The sequence below is a fragment of the Periplaneta americana genome, unplaced genomic scaffold (genome assembly GCF_040183065.1).
Source record: "Periplaneta americana isolate PAMFEO1 unplaced genomic scaffold, P.americana_PAMFEO1_priV1 scaffold_18, whole genome shotgun sequence".
NCBI lineage: Eukaryota > Metazoa > Arthropoda > Insecta > Blattodea > Blattidae > Periplaneta > Periplaneta americana.
In genome coordinates, this window is record NW_027185499.1 from 2,316,226 (window position 1) to 2,328,933 (window position 12,708).

At 34.4% G+C, this 12,708-nt stretch overlaps 1 protein-coding gene across 1 annotated transcript in view; it reads right to left on the minus strand.

The window, feature by feature from the left end:
* The window catches only part of LOC138693707 (putative polypeptide N-acetylgalactosaminyltransferase 10), a 387,765-nt gene that overhangs the window by 60,202 nt on the left and 314,855 nt on the right, over positions 1-12,708 (minus strand). The gene's annotated exons all lie outside the window — the stretch shown is intronic.

Sequence of the window (12,708 nt, forward strand, 5' to 3'; positions counted from 1 at the left end):
TTGCCATTTAACCAATCATTTATATTTAAGTCTTAAAAGTAGTGAACACAAGATTCAACATTACCTTGAACTACTTGACTTTCAAAATGAATTGTGAAAGCGTCTCTTAACTGTTTTTCCCTTTCTACGTTTTGCTGATCCAGTTTTGGTAGGTGCTATTCTCTTTCCAGAGTAGGTAGGTGGCTTCTGATCTAAGTTGTAATTACCACTTGGTCAGGTTCAGCATCTATATGAGAATATACCTATGTAGCCAAATTAATCACAGGATCACAAAACCTGATTCACGAAATTTTTTGGTTATTTTATAAACTCCGAATTTACCAAGAGGATCAACTTGCAGAAACTTCCTTTGAAGTTGTCAATGACATCTCTATAAGACGAACAACGTAATGTTTATGAAAGTCCATCACTGTATCTGCGTGGTATAAGGCATTATGCTTTGGCCTAGTGATACGAAATGACCGCTGGTTCCAGTCCTCAGGGGAGAGAACAAATTTTCTCATGAAATCTCGACCAGTGTATAGGAACCAGTGACCACTCAGCAGCATGTTGAATTTGGGGAGCTACAACACATAGTGGAATCCGGTCTCGTGAGCCAGCTGTAATGGCTGGGGTAGGGATTATTGTGCTAATCACATGTTACCTTCATACCAGTATTGCTTTGATTATCGTTCACACTTGCTGAGGCATGCAGACGTGAGGCCAGCAGTCGACTGATGATCTTGACCCTCCATAGGCTGTTGTGCCAAGGATCTATTTATATATTTATGAGTCATTCCATGTACACTTTGACATAACCATACAATTTTAAAGTTAATTTTTTTGTGCATTTTGACAGGTAATAATTAATTTTATGGTTATTGGCATATAACAACCAAATACTGATCCCTTGTCTTCTGTAATATTCCAGATTTTTTAATTTAAAGTATGGATAAAACTAAATGCCTTGAATTTATAATTTCTGTGGTTGGCTAAACTATGTTGTGCAACTCACTATTCTTTTGTCTTGAAGGGTGCCATTGTTTCGCCTTTAATATTGGAGAGAAATACATGTTGTTCATAGGTTCTCCAGTTTTTATATTAAATATATTAATCACATTTACTTTAGCACAGTTAATAGCACTTAATGTCCCAATCGTCATACAAAATATGAATAATAATATTTTTCATATATTTAGAATAATAGTGAACACGGCATGACTACTCAGTATGGATTTAACTTAAGTCCATCTGAAGATCAATTAACTGTAATGGGCTTCGCAGATGATATTGTTATCTTTGGTAAAGACAAAAAATCCGCTTTAACACTCTTCAATCACGCATTTCAACAACTCGATGAAATCGGACTAGATATTAACATTAACAAGTGTAAAGGCATTTGTATTAAAAGAGGGTCAGCTGTTTGAAGAAAATTTCCACATCTTGTCTGGAAATGAAATAGCTGGTTTGCAAAGAGGTGACTTCATTCGCTATCTAGGAGTCAATTTTTATGATGAGATTAATTTTGATCCTCTTTCAACATTGTCTAAAGTAAGAACAAATGTAGAATTGCTTATTTCTTCACCACACTTACAAGCGGATAAAAAATACAACATCATTAACACCTCAATCTGTCCTAGTCTAATATATCCATTTCAGACAGTGCCCCCAAAAAGAATTTCTAATAAATTCATAATGGATGCAGCTATTATGACTGCAACTGCCTAATGACCTTCCTGCAGATATGTTGTATACAGACACAAAATTCAAGGGATTAAGTTTATTTTGTTCAGCATGGGAATTATACTTACAACATATAAATGCATGTAAGATATTGCTTAAATCCAATAATTCCTTCCTACATGCTACAAGGCAATTATCCCAAGAAATTACATCCAGTCTCATAGCACTCAATATCACCGAATCAGCAAATATTTTAGACAAATACGGCACTGTAGATACGCGAAAGGTACGGCAAGTATTAAGAGATAAAGCGTTTGAGAACTGGAGCCAGAAAAAACATAAAGGCAAAGGCGTGCTCTTATACCAACAATATACCCCGGCCAATAAGTGGATCCGGAATCACAAGGGTCTTTCCTGTAATGAGTGGAGGGAAGCGATCAAGATGAATGCGAACGTGTCAGCTGTGCGTAGTGTACCTGGCAGGTCTTCGGACAGTAACCTCTGTCGACGTTGCGACAGGGAGGTTGAAACCCTTGCCCATGTCCTGGGGGCCTGTTCACACAGTGAACTTCTACGAAATACGCGCCATCATACAGTAAGATCTACAATAGCAACTGCCTTAAGGAACAAAGGTTATTCAGTATATGAAGAAGTACACGGCATATCCAGTGAGGGCAGTAATTGAAGAATCGACATAATTGCATTTAAACCTCCCTCTCTTGAAGGTTACATCATAGACCCTACTGTGAGATTTGAATAGCACGAACACCAGCCAGAAGAAGTACACGAGGAAAAAAGGAATATATACGAACCTCCCATCAGTTTTTATAAGGACAAATACCATCAGGAATCCATCGTCATTACGGGACTAATGATAGGAGCCCGTGGGACCATACCCCGGTTCCTAGTCGACTTCTGTAAATCTTTTGGCCTGCATAAAAATATTTTAAGAGATCTAACAATTGCAGCACTCAAATGCTCAATAGCTATTTTCAGGCATCATACATATGGACCATGACTAATTCGGATCTCCTTGACGTTACTTCGTTTAATATCATGTGTTTCAATATAATTCAAACTGTTATTTTTCACTCTAACAACAATGTATCACTAAGCCTCAAGGCATTTACTCTAATGTATCATGGTATTCTTTGTCGATGGCAACCTGTAGTGGTTACAAGAAGAAATTAAATAAAAATATGGTACCACTTTAATATGAGGCTGCAGGGAAACCAGCAGGAATGCGGCATCAAGCATGAGGCAGGACAGGACAGCTCTCCTAAACCTTCAAGAGTTGGTGATGATGTTATCACTTTATATAGAAATTAGCCTATGTGCATGCAGATATCATCGTATACGATTAAAAAGTTCACACAACGTGGCAACCGTCACATATATAAACCCAGAGGTTCATTGCCACCCTCACATAACCCCGCAATCGGTCCCTATCCTGAGCAAGCTTAATCCAGTCCCAATGCGTGCAGTTCTGTGTTGTGTAACTTTCTCCATTCTTCTGTAACTTCATCCTCTTACTCCAAATATTTTCCTAAGCACTTTATTTTCTGTTACTCTCTCAAAGTGGGAATCAAAGTTTTATAACCATACAGAAAAACCAATAATGTAACTGTTTTATAAATCCTAACTTTCAGCTTTTTTGAAAACAGACTGAATGACAAAAGCTTCTCAACCGAATAATAACAGACATTTTCCATATTTATTTTGCGTTTTAATTTCCTCTCGTGTATAATTTATATTTGCTGCAAGGTATTTGAATTTTTCCATCTTTACAAAGGATAAATTTCCAATTTTTATATCTCCATTTCGTACTATGTTCTGGTCACGAGACTTACTTACTTACAAATGGCTTTTAAGGAACCCCAGATTAATTGTTGCCCTCACATAAGCCCGCCATTGGTCTCTATCCTGTGCAAGATTAATCCAGTCTCTATCATCATATCCCACCTCCCTCAAGTCCATTTTAATATTATCTTCCCATCTATATTTCGGCCTCCCTAAAGATCTTTTTCCTTCCAATCTCCCAATTAACACTCTATATGCATTTCTGGATTCGCCCATATGTGCTACATGCCCTACCCATCTCAAACATCTGGATTTAATATTCCTAATTATGTCAGGTGACGAATACAATGCATGCAGTTCTGCATTGTGTAACTGTCTCCATTCTCCTGTAACTTCATCCCTCTTAGCCCCAAATATTTTCCTAAGAACCTTATTCTCAAACACCCTTAATCTCTATTTCCTTCTCAAAGTGAGAGTCCAAGTTTTACAACCATACAGAGCAACCGGTAATGTAACTGTTTTATAAATTCTAACTCTGGTCACGAGACATAATTAGTGTTTGGTCTTTCCAGGATTTACTTTCAAACCTTTCAAGTAAAATTTCCGTGTTTTCTAAAGCATCATATCTACTCTGTATATGAGGTCTTATACACTGCTACCTAATGTATCAGGAAAAAAATATAAGTTGATATTACTTATCCCAAAACTTAACAGAAATCTTGTCTTAAAGAACTCTTGTGGGAACTTCATGTGATGAAATGGTTACAACTGTCACAGAAAAAAAGTATGTTTTGCAGAATGTACAGTCTCTATTGTAATGTTCTTTTAGTGATTTTGAAGCACTTTTGAAATTCTTTCTTGGATTGTTAAAGCTATTTGACATTACCCCATTACATTATTGATATATAAATTATAAATCACTAACTCATTACTAAACACTATACATTAAATGCCATGTGACTGCAAAGACAAAACCAGACTGCAGACCATAACCTCACACTCATGACATGCTATTAAGTACCAAGCCTTGTCGAGTCATGGGCACCGGCCTGAAAGCTGCTATTTCCCATATCCAGTCCAGTACAGCTTCCACATTGTATTCCTAGTCTAATAAAAAAACAACCCATGTCTTCTTACAGCAATACTTGGATATACCGCTGGTTCTTATGGCTTTTCTTTGTAAATGACTGTAATGAAACAGGTCAAAAGAGGAATAATATGGTGAGAATGATCAAACATCTATATTGATCTATTTCTTCATAGAAGTTGAGTCCTAGACCATACTACTGTAAAAATATACTGACCATGCTTCGTACTCTCTGCAAAATAAGAGTTTCTTGTCCATACTTACGTTGATGTGAATGCACAAGATGAACAAGGCTAGTGCACCATACAATATTTACACAAATATATAGTTGAACAGACAAGTGCAGTACATATACAAAGTTGTGCATAACTTTATTTTTATATTTTGAATAAGATAGTTTTCTCAATTTCAAACATAGCAGCAATCATTTCTATTACCGGTACTTGTCACCTATAATTTTAGTTTTCTTACGGATTCCTTACATAATTTTGTTCAAATAAATAAAAAATATTTCTATTAATTTAGAATCATGAGATATCTCAAACATCCGATATTTATATTGACAGTATATTTTTTACATGTAATTAAATGCAATAATGTCATATGAAAGGTGTAAAATATATATATATATATATACGCTTTCAGAAAAACTTAAGGTTTTACTCACCAATTTGTAACAATGCAATCTTGTATGGAATTTATCTAGAAATGAATGTGAAATTGCATCCATATTTCCAAATTAGTACAGAAAAGAGCAATTGTAACAGAAAATTAATGTTACATTTTTGTTAAGTTTCTTGCAATATCATTATAAAAAACGTGCATATATTATACCATATTTGTATTTTGTAGCACAAAATGAAAGGGGTACTTTATTATTTGCACAATATTAAAATAAAAAAAATGAAAATACACAAACTGCACTCAAAAGTTACATACTAAAACATTTTCTAAGCGTAAAAAAAATCACACATTTTTTATAATATTGACCTGCTATTAAACTGACAAAAATCCAAACAGCATCATACACAGAATTAAAACGAGCCTGAGATCACACTTCTAGTTCCCATGGAATGTTAGTTTACTAAATTAATTTAAGTATGAATCACTTCCACAGTAGATGATTATCTCATAACTTCAACAGGGTGGACAAGCAGTTAATCAAGAAATAAAAGTAATATACAGTAAACTTATATAAATGTAACTGTAGGCTAATTATATATTATTCACCTGCACTATAATCAGACAGCTGCAAATTAAGGTATAAAAGCAATGTACTGGTGCAACTGGTTTTCAAACAATCTGAAACTCGTCATATTCAGCTTTTTTATTTTCAGGTGTGTGCATGTTATGAAGGAATATCTTCGACTCTATTATCCTATTTAAAGAAAGTTCGACTACGGTCTTAGACCCTGCGATTAGCTTTGAACGAGACACGAATCAGGCACTGCAGATAAATGACAAGAGAGCTGAATATGTATTGTACCTGTCTTCCATACCTCAGTGAAAAATATGGCACTTCGCTTTACAACTGGGATGTTACAGGCTTACTATTTGGAGCGAGGGGTTGTTTACAAAAAATTACATGTAATATCCTTAAATCCTTTAAAACTCCCTTTTATGAGGTTCACAACATTGTGATGGAAATTCTGAAAGCCTCTCTTCAAATTCTACACTATCATTTATATGTTAACACATAAATTTTTGTTTTAATATACAAATCAAATAAGTATTTTACTCGGTTCATTCCCCTTTATCTTTTATGTTTGTTAATTTCAGACCCCAGTGGTCAACCTCACTTGAGGCAGATGATTTTAACTATATCTCAGTAGGGTCATTCCATACAAAATTTTAAAATTTGTAACGTCAAGTTCTGGATTTTTTTTCAATATTCTAGTAAATGAATGTCATAATGATAAATAGTTAAATGGCCTAATATGAACTTCATCTCACCAATGGTTGAAAAGTAATGAAGGGTGAAATATTCGGGGAGCTGATATGTAGACTATTGTTAAAAATATTATTAAAATGACATGCTTCATTGTATCAACGTATAAATTGTGCCAATACAATGATGACTCTATATATTTAAACTCACTTCTGAGTTATTATGGATTTTTACTTCGAGCATGTATTAAAACTTACAGTAAAATAAAAAATGTTAATGGTTTTCAAATCGAATACTTTTTTTACCATGCTCTTTTTTCTATGGTGAGAAACAATTTCTTAATCTATTACAAAAATTTTATGATGCGATCTCTAATACTTTGGGAAAAATTAAATAAACCAGAATTGGAAATGTTGCCATTAAGGATCAAAGTTGCGTGCAGAGTATTACGTCACGCGCTCATACCAGACATCCACACGCGCACTTAGCGATCGGTATGACAAATGCCAGATGTTGCGACATTTGTTCAATGGTACGCTAATAGATTTCACGTGGGAGTTTCTTTTTTTCTATTATAATCTCAGTGCAACTTTTTCCCTTCAGTTTAGAGGGTGATTTTGTTCTGTTGTGTCATTGTAACTTTTCCCTTCAGTTTAGAAGGCGATTTTGATCTATTCCATCATTGTAAGTTGTAAGTGTTCAATATGCCTAAATTAAAGACGAAAACTTGGAGTCATCTGTGGTGTTGCAACACTTTCGGACTTTAAAAACATTCGTTACAAGTCTGTATAAGAAAAGTGACAAGTAGCATGTGTAAAAAGGTCCCGCATTTAGTGGTAGATGATGTAATTTGAGAACGCTTTTGCGATAAGATTTCAAAAATTAAAATAATTAGTGAAGTTGCTGGGACTGAAAGTGAGGTCGACAAATCAACAAGCGAAGAAGAATGCTTACAAACAGAGGCGGGAAATTCAACAAGTGAAGAAGCATATGCTCCTGAACGTAAGGAACTTTAAATGTATCTATCAGAAATGTTGACGTCATTGTTACAGAGAAATTTAGTACAAGGAATGGATGACCACTGACAGGGCCAATATGATTTTAGTGAAAAGTGACTGTGTAAATTGCATTAATAACTTCATTGGTTGGCTTAAAAAATTCACGATACTGTACACAACTTCATTGGAAAGTCCCAAGCAAATTATTTAAGTAGCTGAAAAATGAAATAAAGCCCAGTGAGTTCATTATCATTGATGATTTTTCAGAGAATTGCAGTTTCATTATTCAGGATGCTACACAAGGTCATCACTGGAGTACTTTTCAAGCAGCAATACACCCATTCACACTATATATTACAGAAATTCAGTTGGTGGTAATTTAGAGAACCTTTGTTTTTCAGTAATTTCGGAATATTCCCTATGAAAATTTACGATTTATAAATACGTGAAGTAATTTTTTAGGAAAACCTTATCCTGCTAACACAGCTAACAAGCAAACATTCTGATGAGGGCAGATAAAAAAGTTAATTTTTTTTCTTCCACCATGTTAATAATGTCAAAATAAGTACTTATACAAATTTTGGCTACTCGACCGCAATTACGAGGCCGTCCAGAAAGTAATTTTCCCTGGGGCCATTTACAGAATAAAGCACAACTGCATGGTAAGATTTATTGGAACAGATACAGCAATTGTTGCGCTATTTGTCAACATGTCCCCAACTGGAATTGAGACATCTGTCATATCATGGGATCAATTTTTGTATCTTTGTGTCATAGAAGTCAGCCACTTGGGATCGGAACCAGCGTTTGATAGCAGTTTGCAAGTCTCTGTCGATCCCATGATATGACAAATATCTCAATTCCGGTGAGAATATGTTGAAAAACTGCTCGAAAATTGCTTTGTCTGTTCCAATAATTTTTTCCAATGAAATCGTGTTTTCTTTCTGTTAACTTACCCTGGCAAACTTATTATTTTTACGGCCCTCGTAATTGCAGTTGAGTGGCCAAAATTTGTACAAGCACTTCTTTTGAGATTATTAACATGGTGAAAGAAATTAATTAACTTTATCTGCCTCCATCAGAATGTTTTCTTGTAAGAAGTTTGTTTTCCCTTATTGTAGTGATAATTACGACTAATCTTACAAAAAGAGTCTTAGCACTTTCGAAATACTGGAAGAACTTGAGACAGTATCTTCTCAAGAAAATGTTTCAAATATTGGGTGGTTCTACAATCTCCTGAAGATGACGGTAATGAAACTGGTGACGATTCGGTTGGCGAATATTGTAACAATCTCTGTGCCATTGCCAACTTGAGGCTCCAGCTGAACTTTTTGTCAATAACGAGTTTGTAGATAGCAATGAAATTGTTCAAACACAGATTGCGAAAATGAAAACGTGGTAGAAATACAACTATCTTCCTGAGCCTCCTCTGTAGAAGCATCAGGGATAATTGGAGGGACTGATGTGACCTTATAAGAACAGTCATTAGCTAAAATTAATCCATGTTGATGGTGTCAAGTAACACCGAAACAGCTGTAAGCCACACATGCTTACATAATTAACACGAGTAAGATCGCCATTTAATCAATTATTTATATAATTAATCGTTCCAGTTCTGTAGAATTAGAGTCTATTTTTCTTGCGTTGTGAGCCAGAAATCTAAAAGATGTGTTTACTGCAAAAGCAAAACCACAAAAGCATGCAAGAGATGTGATGTAGCATTGTGTGATAAGTGTTTCATACAGTTCCATGCGTACGATGTACATCCATTTCCATTCTCTTCATTTGTAAGTCCATGAAAGCAGCACTTATTTGGCTAGTGGTTACCGGTAATATTTTGTTTGGTTTAGGCTGCTTTAGTTGTGCAAAACTTTTTTTTCATTGGTAGCAGTAGTTCCGTAAATTTATTGTTATGTATATTTTTTTTTAGTAAAAACTGAATCCTTACAGTAATAAAAAAATCCTATTATATCAAACATGTAAAAAGTTGACTAAATTATGTCCAACAACTTTAGTAAATATGCCCTATTACATAGCATCCACATGGAATTTCTGAGTAACAGAGATAGTTTATATGCATAGTAGTTTTGTACAGCTGTCAAAAAAAAAAAGTGGCCGCACTCGTGAACAGCAAATATTTTCAAAGTCCACTTCGGGTCGCGGCAATGTTACACGATGCATGTGCTTGTACAAGCAGTTCCGGAACTATGAAAGTGTTCCATGTCTGCGCTTCGTAGACCAGCGGCAGAGTGCTTGTTTAATGATTCAAAGGTTCTGGGTTCGGGCCTTCTTCAAGTTTTCATTTTATTTTTTAATCGTTCTTTAGGGATGTAAATGATATTCAAATTATCATTTATATTCAGTTATCGTTCTTTATGGATATCACGTTATTTATATTTTGTTATTGTTCTTTAGAGATATGAATAAAATTCAAGTCATCATTTATATTCTGTTATCGTTTTATAACGATATGAATAATAATTATTACTATTGTAGCTACAGTATATCCAATGGGGGTTAGCCCTATTTGACATATGTATGTTAGGGCTATAGTTTTATACACAAAAAAGATAAGCATAAAGAGAAATGGAAAATAAAATAAAATTAGCTTACGCGATGTAAACAAAACATAAACAATCCGTAAATTAGGCATTGCGATTGCAAAACAAATATCAGTTATCAATTTGAAACATACAAAAACATTAACAACACACATACGTAACACTTCTATAACACAAATATGCAGCTTTCCGTATCATACATCATAAATTAATATACAATAGTCACACAAATACAATCAAACTATAATTACGACATTGCGACGTCATCAAGCATCCCATAACTGACTCACATACATAACAAATCAAGCATCCGTTGCAACACATACACTTCAACATAGTAACCACACTTTTAAAAGTTACAAATTTGGCTCCAAGAAGAATAAATAGGACACTGTTACTAATTACTATTCTTCTACAATTTCTTAAATACATCTGTAATAAATCTGTGAAATTCCGATATGAATAATATTCACGTTTTTAATATTGTTATCGTTCTTTAGCGATATAAATAATATTCAAGTTATCATTTATATTCTTTTCCTTCATTAGCATTATAAAATAATATTCAAGTTATTTATATTGTTATTGATCTTTCGCAATATAAATAATCTGTATTTTATGTAAGTAATTATTATAACACAAATAACCATCTTTCTTTGTAAAACAGGTTATTTTATTTAGATAATTAAATACGTATTATATAATATCTTATATTAATTAAACCGATATTTATCATTTATATTGTGTTATCGTTCTTTAGTGATACTGTATAAATAATATTCAAGTTATTTATATTGTAATCGTGCTTTAGCGATATAAATAACATAAATTTAATATTAGGTTTGGAAAAATCCAGTTGCATAACACTGCTATTAGTTTTTCTTTTTGTATTATTACATTATACTATCTTGAACCACAATAAAATGAAAAGGAGTTACGAGGAATTGAACCTGAGACGTTGACATCTAAATTCCGACGTTCGTCCGCTGAGCTACGAGGGCAAAAGTGTGGAAACATTTTCGGAAAAATTGGCCCAATCACACTCTAAGATTTTCTGATGATTCGAAGAAGCTAGTCCAGGATGCGGGGGGCAAAGGCTAATTGAGATTTCCCGATCTCTGATAGGGTCAAACATCCTGATAGAATTAATATTTAACCCTTGCCGTGACTTTCGGTGAAGTCCGGAGGGCCCAATTAGTCAAATCCACTCTCCTCATCTCCACGCTTGGGCCCCCTGGAATTTAATAAGATGCGAAAGAGATAGTGGTGTGCGGAAAGCAACGGGATGTTACCGCATTTAGGCCTATCCTTCCCAAGAAAAGCTGCAAACATGAACAAAGGAAGCTTTTAATAGAAGAAGAAGGATCTTCTGCGGACGTCTGGAAAAAGAACTAAGGAAGAGACTAGTGAAGTGGTTTGTGTGGAGTGTGGCATTGTATGGGGAAGGAACATGGACATTACGACGAAATGAAGAGATACGAATTGAAGCATTTGAAATGTGGATGTGGAGAAGAACGGTGCGTGTGAAGTGGACAGATAGAATAAGAAATAAAATTGTGTTTGAAAAAGTGAGTGAAGAAAGAATGATGCTGAAACTGATTAGAAAGATAAAAAGTAATTGGTTGGGTCTCTGGTTGAAAAGAATAATAGACGACATTAGGATATGTGGATCATATGCGGAGACTAAGAGGAAGGCAGAAAATAGGAAAGATTGGAGATTGCTGGGTTTGCAATGAAAGACCTGCCCATGGACAGAACACTTATGTATGTATGTTCAGAATGCCTGGAATATCGTGTCTAAAAACAGTTGCTATTTGCAAAGACTAGTCAATTCCATGCCCACTCGACTGCAAGATGATCGAGATAAGAGGAAGATAGACTAAATATTGAATTGTGGCTTTTTGTTTTGTTTTTTGAACGCTTAATTGTTTGAACGTTTTAAGGCCGACGCCAGTAAATTTGTTTTGTTTATGCCACGAAAGATATTTTTATTGAGAATAAAATCTTTTTTCTTTCCATTTGCAGCCACAATATCATAATGATAAAGTCATGGCATAATATAAGTATTAATGAACCTGATGTTAATTACTAAAATAATCATAAAAGAGAAAGGAGCCATTATGTATAGTTTGTCTCTCTCAAAAACAGAACAAAAAAGAACATAAAAAGCACGTGGTTGTAGTCGAACGCAGGACCTCATGAATAAGAGACCTGAACGCTACCATTATGCTAACGATAACACACAGAATACTTCAATTATAACTGTAGATATCAGGCAACGTGGTCCAACAACATGTAACATCGCCTGTCTCCGAATTGTAGCGAAGATACCCGAAGGGAACTTTGTTTCAGGAGAGCGGCCACTTTTTCTTTTGACAGCTGTACATATGTCCCTTTGTATCTGTATACACAAAATATAAGTGTAATAATAAATTTTTTAGTTATATTAAGCAAAAGAGTCATTTTTTTATTAATTATGTCCAACAGTTTTAGTAAATAATCATTGTGATGACTTTTCAGTAATATGCAAGAAAAGGTTGCTCATATGTTCACAGGGTCGTATTCGACCCACAGTTAAATGGGCACTAATGATTATGTAAGCAGAGATTTTGCATTGTCGTTCTCTTACTATGACTAAAAGAAGCAACATTTGTGAAAATGAAGACATTTTTCAAAAATAAAAATTACAGGCATATATAGGTCAAAGGAGCA